This window comes from Gopherus flavomarginatus, chromosome 8 (genome assembly GCF_025201925.1).
Source record: "Gopherus flavomarginatus isolate rGopFla2 chromosome 8, rGopFla2.mat.asm, whole genome shotgun sequence".
NCBI lineage: Eukaryota > Metazoa > Chordata > Testudines > Testudinidae > Gopherus > Gopherus flavomarginatus.
In genome coordinates this window covers 52899975-52922270 of record NC_066624.1, presented here as the reverse complement: position 1 = coordinate 52922270, position 22296 = coordinate 52899975, and positions in this window count along the sequence as shown.

Here is a 22296-nt window from a genome sequence, read left to right as displayed (position 1 = left end):
CCTGTCACTTGAGGGCACTTGTGTGAGTCAAGTGTATTCCAAGGAGGATTTTCCAAGAATAAGAACAGCAGCTGGAAGTTTTCAAGGAATCTGGAGACCCAGCAAGAAGCCTGGAACAGGAGACAGCTATGATCAAGCTTAGCAAAGCGTAAGCCTGTTTAAATTAAATATTACACTACGTACTGTTACTGAGTCCATGACTAAGCATCAATCCATGACTGGTTTGCTTTATTACACACAGAGCAAGAAGTCTGTAAAGGAGCAGAATTAATCACAGAGTCCAATTTTGTAATTGTGAATGGGAAAGTATTCTGATGCCATTAAGAAGTTCTGCATGCGCAGCTAACCCCCAGATTGGTAGTTAATGGGAAAGGAACTCAATGTTCAGCTCTGATTGATAGGAAATGGGTCTTTCTTCCAGACAAATGCCAATGTCACCTTTCCCTTCAGCTGTTTGAGCAATTCAGGCAGGTTTGGGGAAACCAAAGAGACCCTTCAGCAATGGAGGAACAGATACTGAACCCTGGATTTTTAAAAGTGCACACCACTTTAGAGCACCCCTGTGCTGGGGGCCCAGCGTGAAGCTCTAAGATAGCCATTCCCAACCTGAAAGCCAAGCATGTTATTCCAGAAAGAGCATGGGGACACAAACAATATTTAGGGCAGATTCTCTGTCCTGTCCCAGCTGGTGCACAGGAAGCCCTGCAGGACAGGGAGGGAGGGGAAGGTTTCTAAAGGAGAGGAGGCAGGGAATGAAAGGCTGAGAGGTGAGGGAAGAAGAGAGAATTAAATGCTTAGGTTGGTTGTCTGGGGACTTGAGAAGGAAATGCTGGGTGTGTGGGAGCAGGACTGGTAATTAAACAATTTCACAGCAAGCTCCAGATTTACTTGAACCAGTCCTGGGGCGGAAGGTTCACAATCACTCTTATTTTGTCCATACCAGTTCGCCCATCGCTCAACTCCAACAATAGACCAGTCAGCTGATGAGGGATCAAGAAAACACCTGCCATGAATTTTTGTGCACCGAACTGGCTTTTCTAGAAGCCACCAAGCCCGCCAGGACCCCTTGAGGAAGTTACATCTAGTTCATGTGAGAGTAGGAACACTATGTCTCATGCTTCAGCTCCACTGAAACAAGGGTGTAACGTAGATGCAAACAAGATTAATTAAATAAACAAAGTCAGGGAAAATTGCTAATTACCCATGAATAACAAACTGCAAACACATAACAGAGTTAATTAGAAAATAAATTAAGCATCACATGGAAGAAACACATTTAATTATCATTAAACATTGCACTGTCCAGTAATGATGTGTTTGTTACCAGCACTGGTAAGTGATGGCTATGTTTGCAATTTCATTACAAACAGGTTCTCTTGCTTCATTCTGATTAAATGCATCCATATAGACCTGACACACAGATATGTCTGCTTAAAATGGTTGCCTCTTTATGGGGATTTTGTTGGCTGGTGATAAGTCAGAGCCCCATCACTCCTGATAAGATGTGCTTTACTTTTTGAGTGGTTCCACAGATTTGGTATGGGAACAGTCTCAGATCTAGAAGCAGGGATGCTACTGTAACTCTTCTGTCTGGTGGAGTCAGCAGTGACAAGGGCCAGGTTCAATATGTAAGGGTCCCTTTTATCAGTACAACACAGAACCAGCTCAAGCCCCTACCCAGTAATCTGGGAAAATTACACACCACCCTTGGGCACCCCTAAGAGGCAATACTTCCCCTCCCACAAGCACAAAGTCTGTATAGAAAAGAAAACTTTTAATAAAAAAAGGGGAAAGGAACCGGGCATTAATCTGAGAAAAGACCACAAGCATAATTCAAAAACATGATCATGAGCAAAACACCCGCTCCAGAATACATTGGAGAGTGTCCTTTGCCTGTTTCTCACCTTGCACTATGAAAGTCCAACAAACAAATGTTCCTTTAGCACATCACTCTCCTCTCCCTCCACCACACCCCACTCACAGTTGTTATCCTTGATCAGTGAAGATCCAGAGTTCAGAGGTGCATTTGCCTGAGTTCACCTTCCACCCAAAGTGAGGGGAGGCATTGACCAATACCTCAGCTGCAGCTGCCGCACCATTCACTCTGCATCACTGCCTGCCACTGCTGTGCACTGCACTGTTGTCTACTCTGCTGCTGCATCGTCATTGTTCACTCTTCCTCTGGTCTCTCTACTGCAACTTCTGTAATGTCTTGAGGTCCCAGCAACTTAACACGAACAGCTCTCAGCAATTTCAGCACTTAGTGAGAAAGCCTCACTGCCAGTACAAACTGGTCAGTCTCTTTCACCGAAGACACTGCCCCACGGCAGGTTAAGGCATATTACCTAGACCTGGTTATCAGTGATGTCAGCTCTAGAGATCTGTAACAAAAGAAAAGACTCTCAACTGAGTCTAACTAGCTCTGTCATTAAACAGTGGAGAGAAGGAGTGTCAAATGGTGTCTAAAACTCATAGACACCACCCAGTCAAAACACCTGTCTCCACCCTCTCTCTCCTTCACTGGGATTTAGCATCCCTACTGCCCGCTTAGCGACTGCAGTTCAGTTGACGGTGACCCCCCTCAACCAGGGCAGGTCAATCCTCCACTTACACCATAAGGGCAACAACCTTTCATCACCCCCTACGCTCAACGCCAAAGTGACTTGCAATCCAACAAAACTTGCAAACAGCCAAAAATGACCATTTGGGCAAAGCAGCTCCATCATGCTGCACATTAAGACAGAGTAGGCATATCTATGCAAACAAAGGGTATGTCTATACTACAAAATTAGGTCGAATTCATAGAAGTCAGTTTTTCAGAAATCATTTTTGTACAGTCAATTGTGTGTGTCCCCACAAAAAATGCTCTAAGTGCATTAAATCGGCAGACTGTGTCCACAGCACCAAGGCTAGAGTCAACTTCTGGATCATTGCACTGTGGGTAGCTATCCCACAGTTCCCACAGTCTCCACCACCCATTGGAATTTTGGGTTGAGATCCCAATGCCTGATGGGGCAAAAACAGTGTCGCAGGTGATTCTGGGTACATGTCGTCGACCCGCCCTCCCTCCCTGTCTCTGTGAAAGCAATGGCAGACAATCATTTCACGCCTTTTTTCCTGGGTTACCTGTGCAGATGCCATACCATGGTAAGCATGGAGCCCGCACAGCTGACTGTCACAGTAAGTGCTGGCAGACGTGGGACTGCATTGCTACACAGCAGCAACTCATTGCCTTTTGGCAGCAGATGGTGCATTACAACTAGTAGCCATTGGCATCATATTCCTAGGTGCTCTTTTAACTGACCTTGATGAGGTCAGTCAGGGGTGCCTGGGCAGACATTGGAGTGACCTAGCCAGGTCATTCCCATCTTCTGGCGAGTACCCAGGCGATGACAATAACTAGCAGTCCTACTGCACGGTCTTCTGGCGAGCAATCATAATGCAACATCTTCTGCCAAGCACCCAGGAGATGATGATGGTTAGCAGTTGAACTGCACTGTCTGCTACCACCCTAAAGATGTAAAAGATAGATGGAGTGGATCAAAAACAAGAAATAGACCCGATTAGTTTTGTATTCATTTGCTTCCTCCCACCCTCTGTGAAATCAAGAGCCTGCTAAACCCAGTATTTTGAGTTCAATCCTTGAGGGGGCCATTCTGTGTGATGGTTGTCTGTGTTTCTCCTTGATGCAAAACCAACCCCTTTGTGGACTTTAATTTCCTGTAAGCCATGTCATCAGTCACCCCTCCCTCCATCCCAGCAGACAATCTTTTCATGCCTTTTTTCAGCCCAGACACCATAGCATTGGGATCACGGAGCTCGCTCAGATCACCATGGCAATTATGAGCACTGTAAACACCACGCTCATTATCCTGGAGTATATGCAGAACCAGAACCTGACAAAGCAAAACCAGGCAAGGAGGCGACGGCAGCGCGGGGATGAGAGTGATGAGGACATAGACATGGACATAGACTTCTCACAAAGTACGGGCCCTGGCAATGTGCACATCATGGTGTTAATGAGGCAGGTTCATGCTGTGGAACACCGATTCTGGGCCCGGGAAACAAGCACAGACTGGTGGGACCGCATAGTGTTGCAGGTCTGGGATGATTCCCAGTGGCTGTGAAACTTTCGCACGTGTAAGGGGCACTTTCATGGAACTTTGTGACTTGCTTTCCCCTGCCCTGAAGTGCAAGAATATCAAGATGAGATCAGCCCTCACAGTTCACAAGCGAGTGGTGATACCCCTGTGGAAACTTGCAACATCAGACAGCTACCAGTAGTTGGGCATCAGTTTAGAGAGGGAAAATCTACCTTGGGGGCTGCTGTGATCCAAGTAGCTAACACAATCAAAGAGCTGCTGATATCAAGGGTAATGACTCTGGGAAATGTGCAAGTCATAGTGGATGGCTTTGCTGCAATGGGATTCCCCAACTGTGGTGGGGTGATAAACAGAACCGATATCCCTATCTTGACACCGGCGCACCAAGCCAGCGAGTACATAAACCGAAAGGGGTACATTTCAATGCTGCTGCAAGCACCGGTGAATCACAAGGGATTTTTCACCAACATCAAAGTGAGATGGCCAGGAAAGGTACTCTGGTCTATTTCAAAAGCTACAGGAAGGGACTTTCTTCCCAGGCCAGAAAATAACTGCTGGGAATGTTGAAATGCCTATAGTTATCCTAGGGGACCCAGCCTACCCCTTAATGCCATGGCTCATGAAGCCACACACAAGTAGCCTGGACAGTAGTCAGGAGCTGTTCAGCTATAGGCTGAGCAAGTGCAGAATGGTGGTAGAATGTGCATTTGGAAGTTTAAAAGCATGCTGGTGCAGTTTACTGACTCGGATAGACCACAGCGAAACCAATATTCCCATTGTTATTACTGCTTGCTGAGTGTTCCACAATATCTGTGAGAGTAAGGGTGAGACGTTTATGGCAAGGTGGGAGGTTGAGGCAAATCACCTGGCCGCTGATTACGCGCAGCCAGACACCAGGGCAGTTAGAAGAGTACAGGAGGGCATGGTGCACAGCAGAGAAGCTTTGAAAACCAGTTTCATGACTGGCCAGGCTACAGTGTGAAAGTTCTGGTTGTTTCTCCTTGATGACCCCCCCCTTGGTTCACTCTACTTCCCTGTAAGTTAGCCATCCTCCCCTCCCCCCTTCAATCACTGCTTGCAGAGGCAATAAAGTAATTGTTGCTTCACATTCATGCATTATTAATTCATCACACAAATTGGGGGATAACTGTCAAGATAGCCCAGGAGGGGTGGGGGAGGAGGGAAGCACCAAGTGGGGTGGGGGAGGAGGGAAGGACATGGCCACACTGCACTTTAAAACTTAAAAACTTTAAAACTTATTGAAGGTCAGCCTTCTGTTGCTTGGGCAATCCTCTGGGGTGGAGTGGCTGGGTGCCCAGAGGTCCCCCCACTGTGTTCTTGGGCATCTGGGTGAGCAGGCTATGGAACTTGGGGAGGAGGGCTGTTGGTTACACAGGGGTTGTAGCCACGGTCTGTGCTCCTGCTGCCTTTCCTGCAGCTCAGCCATACACTGGAGCATATGAGTTTGATCTTCCAGCAACCTGAGCATCAACTCTTGCCTTCTGTCAGCAAGCTGATGCCACCTATCATCTTCAGCCCACTACTTACTCTCTTCAGCCCGCCACCTTTCCTTGCATTCATATTGTGCTTTCCTGCACTCTGACACTGTTTGTTTCCATGCATTCTGCTGTGCTCTGTCAGTGCGGGAGGACAGCAGGTGCTCAGAGAACATTTCATTCCAAGTGTGTTTTTTTTTGCCTTCTAATCTTCGCTAGCCTCTGCAAAGGAGAAATAAGGAAATAGATCAACAGAGCCAGATGTGTACCCAGAAGCCTCCTACTGCAAGACAAACCCAGGAAAGAAACCAATAGAACTCCACAGGCCATCACATATACTCCCCAGCTAAAACCCCTCCAACGCATCATCAGGGATCTATAACCCATCCTGGACAATGATCCCTCATTTTCACAGACCTTAGGTGGCAGGCTAGCCCTTGCCCACAGACAACCTGCCAACCTGAAGCATATTCTCACCAGTAACTGCACACCACACCATAGTAACTCTAACTCAGGAACCAATCCATGCAACAAACCTCGATGCCAATTCTGCCCACATATCTACACCAGCAACACCATCACAGGACCTAACCAGATCAGCCACACTATCACCGGTTCATTTACCTGCATGTCCACCAATGTAATATACTCCATCATATGCCAGCAATGCCCCTCTGCTATGTACATTGGCCAAACTGGGCAGTCGCTACGGAAAAGTATAAACGGACACAAATCAGATATTAGGAATGGCAATATACAAAAACCTGTAGGAGAACACTTCAATCTCCCTGGCCACATAATAGCAGATTAAAAGGTAGCCATCCTGCAGCAAAAACTTCAGGACCAGACTTCAAAGAGAAACTGCTGAGCTTCAGTTCATCTGCAAATTTGACACCATCAGCTCAGGATTAAACAAAGACTGTGAATGGCTAGCCAACTAAAAAAGCAGTTTCTCCTCCCTTGGTGTTCACACCTCAACTGCTAGAAGAGGGCCTCATTCTCCCTGATTGAACTAATCTCGTTATCTCCAGCCTGATTCTTGCTTGCGTATGTATACCTGCCTCTGGAAATTTCCACTACATGTGTCCAACGAAGTGGGTATTCACCCACGAAAGCTCATGCTCCAATACGTCTGTTAGTCTATAAGGTGCCACAGGACTCTTTGCTGCTTTTACAGATCCAGACTAACACGGCTACCTCACTGATATTTGTAGCTGGTGAAGGAAAACAGAGAGTGGTAGTTAAAAAGACACATTTTAGAGAACAATGGGTACACTCTTTCACGTTAAACCTTGCTGTTCACATTACACAGTACATGCACTTTCGTTACAAGGTCGCATTTTGCCTCTTGTATTGAGGACCTGCCGGTTTGGTGTGAGAGATCACTCACGCTTCACCCCTCGCCACACTGCATGGCTAACAGCAGGGAACATTTCTGTTCAACCACATGCAAACATCCCAGCAGGAACGGGCAGCTCTGAATGTCCCCTTAATAAAATCATCCTATTTCAAACAGATGACCAGGAATGATATCACTCTCTTGAGGATAACACAGCAAGATAATGAACAGATGCTGTTTGAATGCCAGCAAACACCGGGACTATACGCTGCCATGCTTTTGTTATGCAATGATTCCTGACTACGTGCTACTGGCCTGGCGTGGTAAAGTGTCCTACCATGGTGGAAGGAATAAGGCCACCCGCCCCAGAAACCTTTTGCAAAGGCTTTAGGCGTACATCCAGGAGAGCTTTATGGAGATGTCTCTGGAGGATTTCCGCTCCATCCCTAGACATGTTAACAGACTTTTCCAGTAGCTGTACTGGCTGCAAATGCCAGGGCAAATTAATCATTAAATATGCTTGCTTTTAAACCATGTGTAATAATTTACAAAGGTACACTCACCAGAGGTCTCTTCTCCGCCTTCAGGGTCTGGGAGCACGCCTTGGGTGAGTTCTGTGGTTACTGGCTCCAGGTCCAGGGTGAGAAACATGTCTTGGCTGTTGGGGAAACCGGTTTCTCTGCTTCCTTGCTGTGAGCTATCTTCAGTCTCTTCATTATCATCTTCCTCGTCCCCAAAACCCACTTCTGTGTTGCATAATTCTCCACTGACGGAGTCAAAGCAGAGTTGGGATAGTGGTGGCTGCGCCCCCAAGCATGGTATACAGCTCATCATAGAAGCGGCATGTCTGGGGCTCTGATCCGGAGCAGCCGTTTGCCTCTCTGTTTTTTTGGTAGGCTTGCCTTAGCTCCTTAATTTTCACGTGGCACTGCTTTGTGTCCCTGTTATGACCTCTGTCCTTCATGCCCTTTGAGACTTTTTCTAATGTTTTGGCATTTCGTTTACTGGAATGGAGTTCAGATAGCACAGGTTCGTCTCCCCATATGGCGAGCAGGTCCCGTACCTCCCGTTCGGTCCATGGTGGAGCGCTTTTGTGATCCTGGGACTCCATCATGGTCACTTCTGCAGATGAGATCTGCACTCACCTGCACCTTGCCATGCTGGCCAAACAGGAAATGAGATTCAAAAGTTCACGGGCCTTTTCCTGTCTACCTGGCCACTGCATCTGAGTTGAGAGCGCTGTTCAGACACAATGGAGTACTCCCGGAGGCCAATACCATCAAATTGCATCTATACTACCCCAAATTCGACTGAGCAAGGCCGATTTCAGCACTAATCCCATCGAAGGTGGAATAAAGAAATCGATTTAAAGAGCCCTTTAAGTCGAAAAAAAGGGCTTTGTTGTGTGGATGGGTTCAGGCTTAAATCGAGGTAGCGCTGCTAAGTTCGACCTAAAATCGTAGTGTAGAGCAGGCCAAAGTTGGTTCCTGAAATCTTTCCCCCCAGCTCGTCACTAGATGTCAGAGAAGAGCTCATTCAGACCCTGCTTACATGACAATCTGCGCTAACGAAGAGTCTGCTCTCACTAATCCTTCTCCCAGCTCTCCAGAGGTGAGACCATTGTCTGACTTCTTCAGTTAGTTCTTTGTAATTCACCTGTCAGAATGGTATCCAAGATCTGCTGTGCATGCAGACTTTGCACAGTTATCACTATGTCAGTCAGAGGTGTGATTTTTTTACCAATAGGGTAATATTGGTTCAAGCTCCAGTGTGGATGCAGATACACAGTTATAAAGGTGTCCTATAGTGGCAGTTTATTCCCCTTCTCTATAGGAATGGCTATACAGATATGTGGAAGAAGCCTCTTTATACTGATACCGTATAACTGTGTCTGCACTAGGCGTGTTATCCCTCTTTGACTACGCCGGTACACTTAAAGCAGGGGAACTTTTGTGTTTAGACAAGCCCTGAGACAGTGACTAGATTTTCAGAGCTTGGCACATGAGGTCCTGAGGACTTTTGAAAATCTATCCTCCTGCGTCTGATTCTCTGACAGGCACTGTGTGTTGTAATTTACACTTGTGCACAGTGGCTGTGTGAATTCTCCACTCAGTGCAGGAGGGTTTCACATCCGCTGTGCAGAAGTGTAAATGATCACTTTCTATTTTTTACTTTTTCCCATTGGAAAAGAGATGGGAAATTTTCCCCGTTACAGGAAAAAAAAAAGTAGAAGAGGGAAAGTTGCAGGAAAAAATCCCCAAAGCATTATAATTTTCTTCATTTTGTTTCATTTCAAATTTTTTCATTGAAAAATCCTCATGAAACATTTTTACAGAAATGAAAATTGTTTGTTTCCTTCAACATTTTTTTTGCAAAAAATAGGAAAGTGTTTTTCAACAAGACCTGCTCAGCACCTCACAGGATTGGGATCTCTGTGTTCTTCTACACCACAAAACCAAGGCTAATGTCCCCCTCCTTTGTGAATGGGCTCAGTATTGCTATGAAGAGAGCCTCAGTCACGTGGGGTTATCCAGTCTGATCTTCCTGAGGTGACTTGGTGTCATGTCTCTGAGCAGTCACTCAAATCTGACACTAGGCAACAGTGCTTGACTATTTCTCCTCCTCTTGTTCTGCAAAAGTCCACTGGGAACTGGACAGAATCTTAATAAAGCAGGAGGAATGTGTCAATTCCCCTTCATCACTTCTGCTGGGTTGAGGTTAATTAGATAATTACTCACATATTGCCAGCTTGTCAGGCACTAACAACACAGTTATTACCAATTATGAAAGCTTTAGTTCCCCAATAATTCTATTTTAAACATGGTGCTTAGGACATTGCACTTACACAGGCAGACTGCATTGTTATGGAAATGAACCCATGCTCTTCTGTAGCCCAGAGAAAGGAGATAGAATTATCTCCATTTTGGCTTTGCTATTTAATTAATTGCTTAGGATTTCTTTTCCTTTCCTTTTTCACAACACATTGTCCAGTTAACTCAGTTATGGTCCTATCCAGTGAACTTCCAATGCCATTTGATGGCCCTGATTATTACAGTATGTCAACAGGAAGATCATATCATTGAAGATTTCTGTGCAACCTAAGCACTCTTTCTCTGAGTGTACAAATAGGCCTCTTGCCCATACAGTGAAGCCCAAGTTTTGGGATATCTTTGTGTACAGTGCTTCCCATCATGTGCGTGCATAAAACATTACCAACATCTTGTAGGCCAATAGCAGTGTGAATTATCAGACATTTCTTAGCACCAGTACAAAATCTTTTTCAAGCCATCAGCTCTTGAAGGATTACATTGTTACTGATGACATGCAGCACCTGTGAGTTTTAACAACACAGCGCCTTATAAATTCACCCTGGATAATATGTTCAGCAGATTATGGCGTGATGGACTGTTTCTCAGTATTAGCCTAATAAGGCAAGATGTGAAAATGACATCGTTACGCTGGTACTTCTGTCAAGATCGCCCTTGCAAAAAAAATTGCATGGAAATTTTCAGAGGCAGAGCCGTCGCTGCTTCCTTCTGCTGCACAACATTCATCAGAAGCCAACACATTCCAGTGCCATGTCCAAGATGGAATCTGACCAGGAGAGTGTTCAGATACTTTTCTTTCTCTTTCCAGCCCACTCTGATGGGATCCAGTTGCTATCCAGTCATTCATCATTTGGGATAATTAATTCCTTACTCTTACTTTCTGAACATCTGGTGACAATCAGAAGAATTAGAAGGGCTAAAAATACCAACATTATGTAACAAAAATCCATTACAAAAATGGCTTTGTTCCCAACTACCACAGTTCAAATCGAAGGGATCAAAAGACAAACCAGCCCAGTGATATCCAGCTAAGCACTGCAACCCATGTCTATTAAGTTTAGGAGTTTACTTTTGGGAATGCACAGATAGCCTTTGTTAATGGAAGTAAGTGCTCAGACCAGGAGTGCAGTTCTGCACCAAATAATGAGTGTGTAAAAATGGCCCTTGCTTACACAGAGCTGCTCTTTGCCTGTACCAGAGTGAAAGCTGCTAACTACAGAGAAAGCAAGTAAAATTATACTCCTTTTTACCACTGTCAGCCCTGCAGACCTAACCCCACTCTGGGAGAGGGAACTGGAGTCTTTTCTTGCTCACAAACTATCCAAAGAATTGCTAACCCAGTTCAAACTGCAGAATCTTTATTGTTGGTAACTCCAGGGCCCATCCAACCCCACTGGAATCAGTACAGTTGGTTTGGGCCCTATAATCCATTGACAAAGTCACCTGTCTAGCCAAATTCTATCCCCCAGCATCACACATACCATCTCTCTCAGGACAAGAGTGTCACAAGTAGTTGCCACTGAAGACAAGAGGTTTGCACAGGTGTCACCAAGGCAGCATTAGGTATTATTCCCAGTGATGATGCAACAAGCCAAAAAGAACCTAGATTGATCCTTGGAACCCAGGGGAAATCTGTGGTTCTGGCAGGTACAGAAACCATCTTTTTATTTGTATATCGAGCAAATTTGATATCAAAATCACTGAGAACCAATACATGGGGAGGATTACACTATGAAAGCAAAGGGAAATCTTGAAATGCAACCAAATGGCTAAAACTCTTTTTATCAAGAGTGTATCTCTTAGGATCTCTGCTTGGTTCTGAGCACTGGTGGAATATTTCATTTGTTCTAAGTTGGCTGCAGTTTATTACTATTACTTACAGAGCATGTGCAGGTCCCATACAGAAAGGAACAAACACAGGGTTTGACTGCACTAGGGAAATTGGTTGAGATTGGGTTGAAATTAGCTAATACATGCTAGCCAACTCTCACCTAAACTCAGAGGTGCTGGAGCTGGGGGTGCTGTGGGGTGCTGCTGCACCTCCTGGCTTGGATTCCATCATATACAGGGTTTACAGCTTGGTTCAATGGCTCTTAGTATCCCCACTATACAAATTGTTCCAGCACCCCTGCCTAAACTTTGCCTTTTTTCTTAGGATAGATACAGGCTAATACATTTTACTTCAATTGAGCTTGTCAGGTTGGAGAGCTGTGTTAGCGAATTCAGACTTAACCTCATCCACTTTTTCTAATCTAGATAAAGAAACAGGGTGGCCAGCAGTAGATACAACAGGCACAGGTGCCGACTCAGTTGGTGCTCTGGGGCTGGAGCACCCACAGAGAAAAAATGGTGGGTGCTGAGCACCCACTGGCAGCCCCCCAATCAGCTCCTTCACCTCCCTCCAAGTGCCTCCCACCCCACTGGCATCCCTGTTGATCAGCTCCTCTCCCTCCCTCCCAGCGCCTCCCGCCTGCCGCAGATCAGCTGTTCCATGGCATGCAGGAGGTGCTGGGGGAGAGAGGGAGGAGCAGGGGCAGGGCATGCTCGGGGAGGGGAAGGCGCAGAATAGCATGGGAAGAGGTGGGGTGGGGTCTTGAGGGAAGGGGAGGTGTGGGGGCAGGGCCTGAGGCACAGTGGAGGTCGAGCACCCCCAGAGGTGAAAGTAAGGGTACGTCTACAGTACGAAAGTAATTCAAACTTATTTTATTCTAATTTTCAGAAGTGATTTTATACATTCGGTGTTGTGTGTCCCCACTAAAGTGCATGAATTCGCCGGAGTGCGTCCGCAGTACTGAGGCTAGCATTGAATGTCGGAGCAGTGCACTACGGTAGCTATCCCACAGTTCCCGCAGTCTCTGCCACCCATTGGAATTGTGGGTTAAGCTCCCAGTGCATGATGGGGCAAAAACATTCTCACAGGTGTTTCTGGGTGTGTGCCATCACTTGTTCCTCCCTCCACGAAAGCTACGGCAGATGCCATACTACCAGCAGACAGTGCAGCCCGGTGCACCGCCTGTCTCCTGGTACTATGAATCCACCTCGCACGTCCTCTTGTTTTTCTATCTACTCTTTCATCTAACCATTTCCCGCCTTTTTTTTGGCTACCATGAACAGAGCTGCACAGCTTCCGCCACTTTTTCCATGTTGTCTGTCCTGCGCTCCTGTGGAAGCTACAGAAGGCAAGAATTCCCAGCCATTTTTCAGCCATTGTGAATAGAGTGGCACAGCTTCCACCGCTTTTTCCATGTTGTCAGTCATGGGCTCCCGTGGAAGCTACAGAAAGCAACAATTCCCCGCCATTTTTTGGCCATCGTGAACAGAGCCACACAGCTTCCACCACAAACTCTGTTCATGTTTCCACCACAAACTCTGCTGTCCCGCTCTTGCAGCTCTAGCGAGCTTCCTGACTCTGTGAAAGCCATAGAAGACAACCATTTACCGCATTTTATTGGCCATCTTGAATCGAACAGCTCGTTTTGCGCCCTTTTTCCAGGATTACCTGTGCAGGTGCCATAGAACGCAAGCATGGAGCCCGCTCAGATCTCCACTGCAGTTTTGACCATTGTAAATACCTCGTGCATTATCCACCAGTATGTGCAATACCTGCAAAACCAGGAGAGGAAGTGATGACCAGAGCCGGCTCTAGGTATTTTGCCGCCCCAAGCACCGCAGGCAGGCTGCCTTCGGCGGCTTGCCTGCGGGAGGTCCCCATCCCACGGATTTGGCAGCACACTTGCAGGAGGTCCGCCAAAGCCGTAGAACCAGCGGACCCTCTGTAGGCATGCCGCTGAAGGCAACCTGCCTGCCGCCCTCGTGGCAACTGGCAGAGCGCTCCCTGCGGCTTACCGCCCCAGGCACGCGCTTGGCGTGCTGGTGCCTGGAGCCGCCCCTGGTGATGACAACGCAATTACTTTACTGATGTGGATATGGACACAGACATTCATAGAAACACGGCATATGGCGATTGGGAGATCATGGTGGCATTGGGCCTGGTTCATGCCATGGAACGCCAATTCTGGGCCCAGGAAACAAGCACAGACTGGTGGGACCGCAAAGTGTTGCAGGTCTGGGATGATTTCCAGTAGCTGCGAAACTTTCGTATGCATAGGGCCACTTTCATGGAACTTTGTGACTTGCTGTCCCCTGCCCTTAAGCTCAAAGACACCAAAATAAGAGCAGCCCTCACAGTTGAGAAGCAAGTGGCCATAGCACTGTGGAAGCTTGCAACGCCCGACAGCTAACGGTCAGTCAGGAATCAGTTTGGAGTGGGCAAATCTACTGTGGGGGCTGCAGTGCTGCAAGTAGCCAACGCAATCATTGACCAGCTGCTATTAAGGATAGTGACTCTGGGAAATGTGCAGACATTGTGGATGGCTTTAATACACTGGGGTTCCCTAACTGTGGCACGTCAATAGATGGAACTCATATCCCTATCTTTGCTCCAGCACACTGTGGCGGCCAGTGCATAAACTGCAAGGGATACTTTTCCATGGTGCTGCAAGCACTGGTGGATCACAAGGAATGTTTCACCGACATCAATGTGGGATGGTTGGGAAAGGTCCATGGCACTCGCATCTTCAGGAACTCTGGTCTGTTTGAACATCTGCAGGAAGGGACTTACTTCCCAGACCAGAAAATTACTGTTGGGGATGTTGAAATGCCTATAGTTATCCTCGGGGACCCAGCCTACTCCTTAATGCCATGGCTCATGAAGCTGTACACAGGCACCCTGGACAGTAGTAGGTAGCAATTCAACTATAGGCTGAGCAAGTGCAGAATGGTGGTAGAATGTGCTTTTGGACATTTGAAAGCGCACTGGCACAGTTTACTGACTCTCTTAGATCTCAGCACAACCAATATTCCAATTGTAATTATTGCTTGTTGTGTGCTCCACAATCTCTGTGAGAGTCAGGGGAAGACGTTTATGGCGGGGTGGGAAGTTGAGGCAACTTGCCTGGTGGACAATTTCGCACAACCAGACAATAGGGCAATTAGAAGAGCGCAGCAAGGCACATTGCGCATCAGAGAAGCTCTGAGAGCCAGTTTCATGACTGGCCAGGATACAGTGTGACAGTTGTATTTGTTTCTTTTGAAGTTACCCCCCCCTTATATATGAAGGGAAATAAAGTCATAATTGTTTTTAAATTGTTCTTTATTATTTGTTGCACAACACATTGAGAGAAATCAGAAGGAAGACTGGGGAGGTGTTGGGTTAGGTGGGTAGAGGAGGAGGGAAGGACCAGTCGAGAAAGCAAATCAAAAGTTCTCATATGCCAGCTTTCTGCTGCTTGGGCAACCCTCTGGGGTTGAGTGTGTGGGTTCCCGCAGCCTCCCTCCTCGTGTTCTTGGGTGTCTGAGTTTTGGGAACTTGGGGAGGAGGGAAGGCGGTTATACAGGGGCTGCAGCAGCAGTCTGTGGGCTTCCCGTATTAGATCCACCATACAGCGGAGCATGTCAGTTTGCTCCCCCATGAGCTTGACCATAACATCCTGCCTGCTCTCATCGCACGCATCCCTCCTCTCTTCATGTTCCTGTAATGCTTTACGGGATTCCGCAAATTGTTTGCCTCCACGAATTCAGCTGGGCCCTATCAGTGTGTGAGGACTGCATTAGCTTGGCGAACATGTTTTCCTGAGTTCATTTTTTCCATCTTCTAATCTGGACCAGCTTCTGGGATGAAGCAGATAGGGGCCGAGTTGAAACATTTGCATCTGCAGGAGGAGAAAAAGGGAAGGTAGTACTTTAAAATATATATTTCAGAGCACAAAGGGGACACTTTGGTGTGAGTAAGCCAACACACACAGCTGGGCAACAGAATTCAGGTTGCAGGCAGCCTAGGGGCATGCAGGGTTCTGCTTCTTCTACATTCATTTCAATGTTTTCAAACTGCTGGGACCCCTTTCCCATAGCAAGCAATGCCTGGTGCGTTTGCCATAAAAGAGGTCCTGCGGGGTCTCTGGGATGATCACTTCACACAACACCCAACCCCACCCCCACCGTGTGGCTCCGATGAAGCTCTGAGCAGTGATGAGCCCTTTAAACTATACGCAAACAGCCCAGTGAGGCTGGGTTTCCCCCCTGCCCTCCACCGTGTGGCTCCGATCAGGCTCTCACTGACTAGAAGTACCTTCTCCAGGGTCATGGTCCAGGAGCCCGCATTGGGAGTAGGGGAGGCTATTGGCTCCAGAGTTAAGCATAGTTCCTGGCTAGGGGGGAAAACGGATTCCCCATTGCCGCCTGTGCACTGTCCTCCTCCTCCTCCTCGTCATCCAATGACTCTTCCTCCTCACTCCATGCAACTGCCCCCTTGCAGGTGTCCACAGACAGTGGTGGGGTAGTGGTGGTGTCACCCCCCATAATCGCATGGAGCTCACAGTAGAAGCGGAATGTATAGCCAGAGCTCCTATTTGCCTCCCTGGCTTTTTGGTACGCTTGCCTGAGTTCCTTGATTTTTGTACGACACTGCTCTGTGTCCCTGGAGTAGCCTCTTTCCGTCATGGCCCTGGAGACTTTAGTGTACGTATTTGCGTTTCTTTTTTTGGAACATGGTTCTGCCATAACAGACTCGTCTCCCCAATATCAATGAGATCCAGTAACTTCAGTTCGGACCATGCTGGAGCTCATCTGCGAATTCAGGACTGCGTGATCTCTTGTGATGGTGGACTCTGCTGACGGTCACCTGTGCTAATTGTGACCAAACAGGAAATTAAATTCAAAAGTTCCCGGGGCTTTTCCTGCCCACTTGGCTAGTGCATCTGAGTTGAGAGTGTTGTCCAGAGTGGTCACAAGGAAGCATTCTGGGATGGCTCCCGCAGGCCAATAATGTTGAATTGCGTCCACAATACCTTTAATCAGGGATTGTGATCTCAATTTAAGCGTGACTCAACTTGCCGAGGTGGAGTACAGAAATCGATTTAAAGAGCCCTTTAAATCAAAAAAAGCCGGTTTGATCATGTGGACAGAATAATTTTTTTTTTCAAATTAACTCGGCTAATTCTGAAATAACAGACTAGTGTAGACCAGGCCTAAATTGGTCCACTCCGGCGTACCAGCAAGAGCCAGTGCGCCGTACCAGACCGGCTTCCCCAGGCCCGCGATTTAAAGGGCCTAGGGCTCTCAGCAGCATAGCGGCCTTTAAATTGCCCTGGGGCTCCCAGCCGCTTCAGCAGCTGGGAGCTCCAGGGGTGATTTAAAGGGCCCGGGGATTTAAATGTCCCACCTCTTCCGGTTGAGGCCACATCCCTTCCGGTTGAGGCCCTGCCCCCAGCTCAGGACTCCGGCATACCAGTAAATCCTTTAAGTTACTTTCACCCCTGAGCACCCCTCAGCACATTTGAAAGTTGGCACCTCTGACAACAGGAGTGCTTTAAAGAATATATTGGTCTTCCAGAGCTTTTTGAAGGAGGAAAGACTTCAGAATAGAGAAGACCAGAACCAAACACCCCAAACTTTGGGAAGAACCAGGTTTAGCTTAGACCAAACCTTACTAACAAAAGCTGGATAGATTCACATCTGTTCCAGATGATCATGTGACAGTAGTTGCTCTAATGGGAGCCAGTCCACAAGAGGTCCCTTGATTAGTCCCATCTATTTGTTTTAGAAGTCAGTTCAATATTCTCACATTCATCCAAACTGCTCAGAACATTGGAACCTTTTAAACCATTGTTCTGCTCTACTCTTTCTAGCTCACTTCCCAGATGAGCACCACAGAGACAAAGCAGTAAAACTCATGAACAAAGTTAGCAGCTGCTGAACTTGGCGCAGAAACTTCCTGAACATTTTCAGACTGGCTGGGGAGGCAAAAGCAGGAATAATGAGGCTTAATGACATAGTTGGCCCCGGGGAATGACAATGGCTTATTTAAGTCCTCAAATGCATACAGTTTGGGAAAGGGGCCATGCATGATCAGCACTCCACAGAGTTGCCCCTTCTTGATTTACGTGCCTCTTACTAGGGGGCTTTGCCAAAGCATTGAATGCAAGGAATATTTATGCCAAGAGTTTCTTTAAGAATCAAAACACTGATGCTAGAAAAATGGAAAGTGCCAAATTATCTGAATATTGTACTGACTCTGTTAGTATCCTCAGCCCTTTACCACCTCATTCTGTGATCTTCTTATAAAGGAATTCAGCTTCTGGTGAGGGCAGGAGCTGAATGGGAGACCTTCAAGGAAAAGCCAGATGTTGTAGGGAATAGTGGTTCAGCAGAGGATCCTCTTCTCTCACTCAGTCCTGAACCAGTGTTCCAGGGGGTCTCATGGAATTTAAGGCCAGAAGGATCCATTGTGATCATCAAGTCTGACCTGCTGCACAACACAGGCCACAGAGCCTCACCCACCCACTCCTGTAAATGAGTCCTAATCTCTGGCTGAGTTACTGAAGTCCTCACATAATGATTTAAAGACTTCAAGTTACAGAGAATCCACCATTTACTCTCGTTTAAATCAGCAAATGACCCATGACCCATGTTGCAGAGGAAGACATGAACCCTAGGTTCTCTGCCAACCTGATCCAGGGGAAAATTCCTTCCTACCCCAAATATGATGATCAATTAGACTCTGAGCATGTGGGCAAGACCCCCCACCACCCACCTGGGAAAGAATTCTCTGTAGTAACTCAGAGCCCTTCCCCTCTAACATCCCATCTTAGTCACAGTTGGGCCACATGCCATTGTAAGGCAGTCTCATTATCCCATCCCCTCCATACATTTATCAAGCTCAGTCTTGAAGCCAGTTAGGATTTTTACTGCCCACTGCTCCCCTTGGAAGGCTGTTCCAGAACTTCACTCCTCTGGTGATAAGAATACTTTGTCTAATTTCAAGTCTAAACTTGCTGATGCCCAGTTTATATCTATTTGTTCTTGTATCACCATTGGCATTTAAATAAATACCAGGATGGAGAGGAGTTATCCCTCTGATGTATTTATAGAGAGCAATTATATCTCCCCTCAGCCTTCTTTTGGTTAGGCTAAACAAGCCAGGCTATTTGAGTCTCCTCTTATAAGGTTTTGCATTCCTTGGATCATCCTAGTAGCCCTTCTCTGCACCTGTTCCAGTTTGAATTAATCTGTCTTTGAAGTGGGAGACCAGAATTACATATAGATTCCAAACAAGGTCTCACCAGTGCCTTGTATAATGGCTATAACATTTCCCTATCTCTACTGGAAATACCTCGCCTGATGCATCCTAGGACGGCATTAGTATTTTTCAAGGCTGCATCACATTGGCACCTCACAGTCAGTCAGTACACCCAGGCCTTTCTCCTCCTCTGTCTCTTCCAACTGATTCGTCCCCAGCTTATAGCAAAAATTCTTGTGGTTAGTCCTTAAGTGTATGACCTTGCACTTGCACTATTAAATTTCATCCCATTTCTATTATTCCAGTTTTCAAGGTCCTCCAGATCTTCTTGTATGATATTTCAGTCCTCCTCCGTTTTGGCAATACTTCCCAATTTGTGTCATCCTCAATTTTTATTAGCGTGCTCCCATTTTTTGTGTCAAGGTCATGAATTAAAATGTTAAATAAATGTTGAACTCCAGTAGTTACCTCCCTCAGGCCTGACAGCTGACTTGCTGCAGTGTCCCCTTTATCCAGTTCCTTATCTACCTTTCAATTCTCATATTAATCCCCATCTTCTTCAATTTAACTAATAATTTATAATGTGGAACTATATCAAGTGCCTTACTGAAATCCAGGTAGATTAGCTCTGCTGAATGTTTTTTGTCTAAAAAATCAGTTAGCTTCTCAAAGAAAGAGATCAGGTTGGTGTGGCATGATCTACCTTTTGTAAAACTATGTTGTATTTTATCTCAATTATCGTTCACCTCTATGTCCTTAACTACTTTGTCTTTCAAAATTTGTTCCAAGACCATGCATACAATTGAGGTCAAACTAACAGGCCTGTAATTTCCCAGATCACCTTTTTCCCCTTCCTTAAAAATAGGTACCATATTAGCAATTCTCCAGTCATAGCGTATGACTCTCAAGTTAAGGGATTCATTAAAAATCCTTGCTATTGGGCTTGCAATTTCATGCGCCAGGTCCTGTAATAGTCTTGGATGGAGATTATCCAGGGCCCACCGATTTAGTCCCCTTAAGCTGTTTGATTTTCATGTTGAATGTGGTAATTTCTACCTCCATATCCTCATTCTCATTAGCTACCCTGCCCCTATCCCTAAGCTCTTCATTAGACTTATTAAAAACTGAGGCAATGTATTTGTTTAGGTGTTGGGCTATGCCTAGATTATTTTTCATCTCCACCCCATGCCCATTGTTTATCGGTCTCACTTCTTCTTTCCTTGTTTTCTTCTTATTTATATGGCTATAGAACCTTTTACTAATGTTTTCATTTCAGGGGCGGCTCCAGGCACCAGCGCATCAAGCGCGTGCCTGGGGCAACAAGCCATGTGGGGTGCCTGCCGGTTGCCGTGAGGGCGGCAGTCAGACTGCCTTCGGCGGCATGCCTGCGAGAGGTCCGCTGGTTCCACGGCTTTGGTGGCAATTCGGCAGCAGGTACACCGAAGGCGCGGGACCAGCGGATCTCCCGCAGGCATGCTGCCGAATCTACGTTACCAGAGGACCTCCCGCAGGCATGCCGCTGAAAGCCGTCTGACTGCCGCGCTTGGGGCGGCAAAATACGTAGAGCCGCCCCTGTTTGATTTACTTCACAAGGTCCAACTCTGCATGGGTTTTGGCAGTTCTCACTTTATGCCTACACATTCTGACCTCCAAGAGGTAGCTTTCCTTGCTGATCCATCCCATTTTCCATTCCTTGTAGGCTTTCTGCTTTCTCTTAATCACTTGTTTGAGATGCTTGCTCATCCAGTTTGGTCTTCAACCCTTCCCTATGAATTTTTTCCCCCTTACTTAGGATGCAGGCTTCAGATAGCGTCTGCAACTTTGATTGAAAGTAATTCAACCTCCTCCCCATTCAGATCATTGAGTTCTTCAGTCTAGTCCACTTCCCTAACTAATTCCCTTAATTTTTTAAAGTTTGCTCTTTTGAAATCAGTTGCAGACCTATTGTTGTTTATCCTTCCATTTAGTTTAAACTGAATTTGCTCATGATCACTTGAACCAAAGCTGTCCTCTACAACTTCTTCTTCTATGAGGTCCTAGTTACTCACCAATACTAAATCTAAAATGGCATCACCTCTTGTTGGTTTGGTGACTATTTGGTGAAGAACTCTGTCAGCCATTAGATCCAGGAATATCTGAGCCCTACTATCATTGGTAATACTTATCCTCTAATCTATATCTGAGAAATTAATGTGCCCCATAATCACACAAGTCCCAGTAGTATTTATTTCAGTGAGAATATTAAAGAGATCTCTATCCATATCTAAATCAGATCCTGGGGGCATGCAGCAAACCCAAGAACTATCCCAGTGGACCTTCTGTTACCTTTCTTCCCCAAAGTGATTTTGACCCAAACAGATTCTGTTTTATCCATCCCATCACTTCTAATTTCTTTAGAGTCTATTAATATACAATGCTACTCCACCACCTTTACCTTTATTTCTGTCTTTCCTGAACATTTATCCTTCAATACCCTGTGCTCTATTCAGGATTACTATTCCACCATGTTTCCGTTACCCCATAATACCTGATTTCATTTCCTGCTTCAGAAGTTCTAGTTCCTCCATTTTGTTAACCAGGCTCCTTGCACTGGTGTACAGACATCTTATTTGTTTCTGCTCAGCTTTACCCAGATTCCTCGCCTAATTAGGTACAGTCATTCTACTGCCAGTATTGCCTACTTTACTTAGTGCCATTGGTACCGGCACTATCATTCTTCCTGATGTCCATTTGCCTACGCTCTGTTGTTCCTTTCTCCTTTCTGTATCCTCTCTTACTCGATTTTCCTCCTGCTCAATGTTAGAAACAGGTGTTAATATTACATAAGTATCTCCCAGACATCTCCCCCAAATTCCTAGTTTAAATCTCTTTTAATCAGTTATGCCAACCTCCATCCCAGAAATCTATTTCCCTCCCTATTCAGGTGGAGTCCATCCTGTGACAACAGTTCTCTGTCCCAGTAGCCCTTCTTATAGTATCACTGCCTGAGCCATCTGTTGATCATCATAATCTTTTTCCACACTCGTTCTCCTCCTCTAGGGAGAGGTAGAGTCCCACTGAATATCATCTGAGCTTCCATTTCTTTAAGCGTCTTCCCCAGCCTGGCATAGTCATTCTTGATACGTTCCAGCAATAATCTAGCTGTATCATTTGTTCCCACATGAAGGATAATGAGCGGATACTTTCCAGCTCCCATTAGGATCCTCTTCAGACTCAGGTCCACAACCTGTATCTTAGCTCCTGGCAGACAGCACACCTTTCTGTTCTCCAGAGCAGCTCTGGTGATAGGTCAGTCCATTCTTCTTAGTAGGGAATCCCCAGTCACACAGATCTGTCTCTTCCTGGTGTTGATGCAGTTTTCAACTTTCCCCCTTCTGTTCTTTCTGGCTGCAAGTCCTCTGTCTTTTGCCCTCACTTGCAGTTTTCTACAAGTCATCCTCAATCCTCCCGCGGC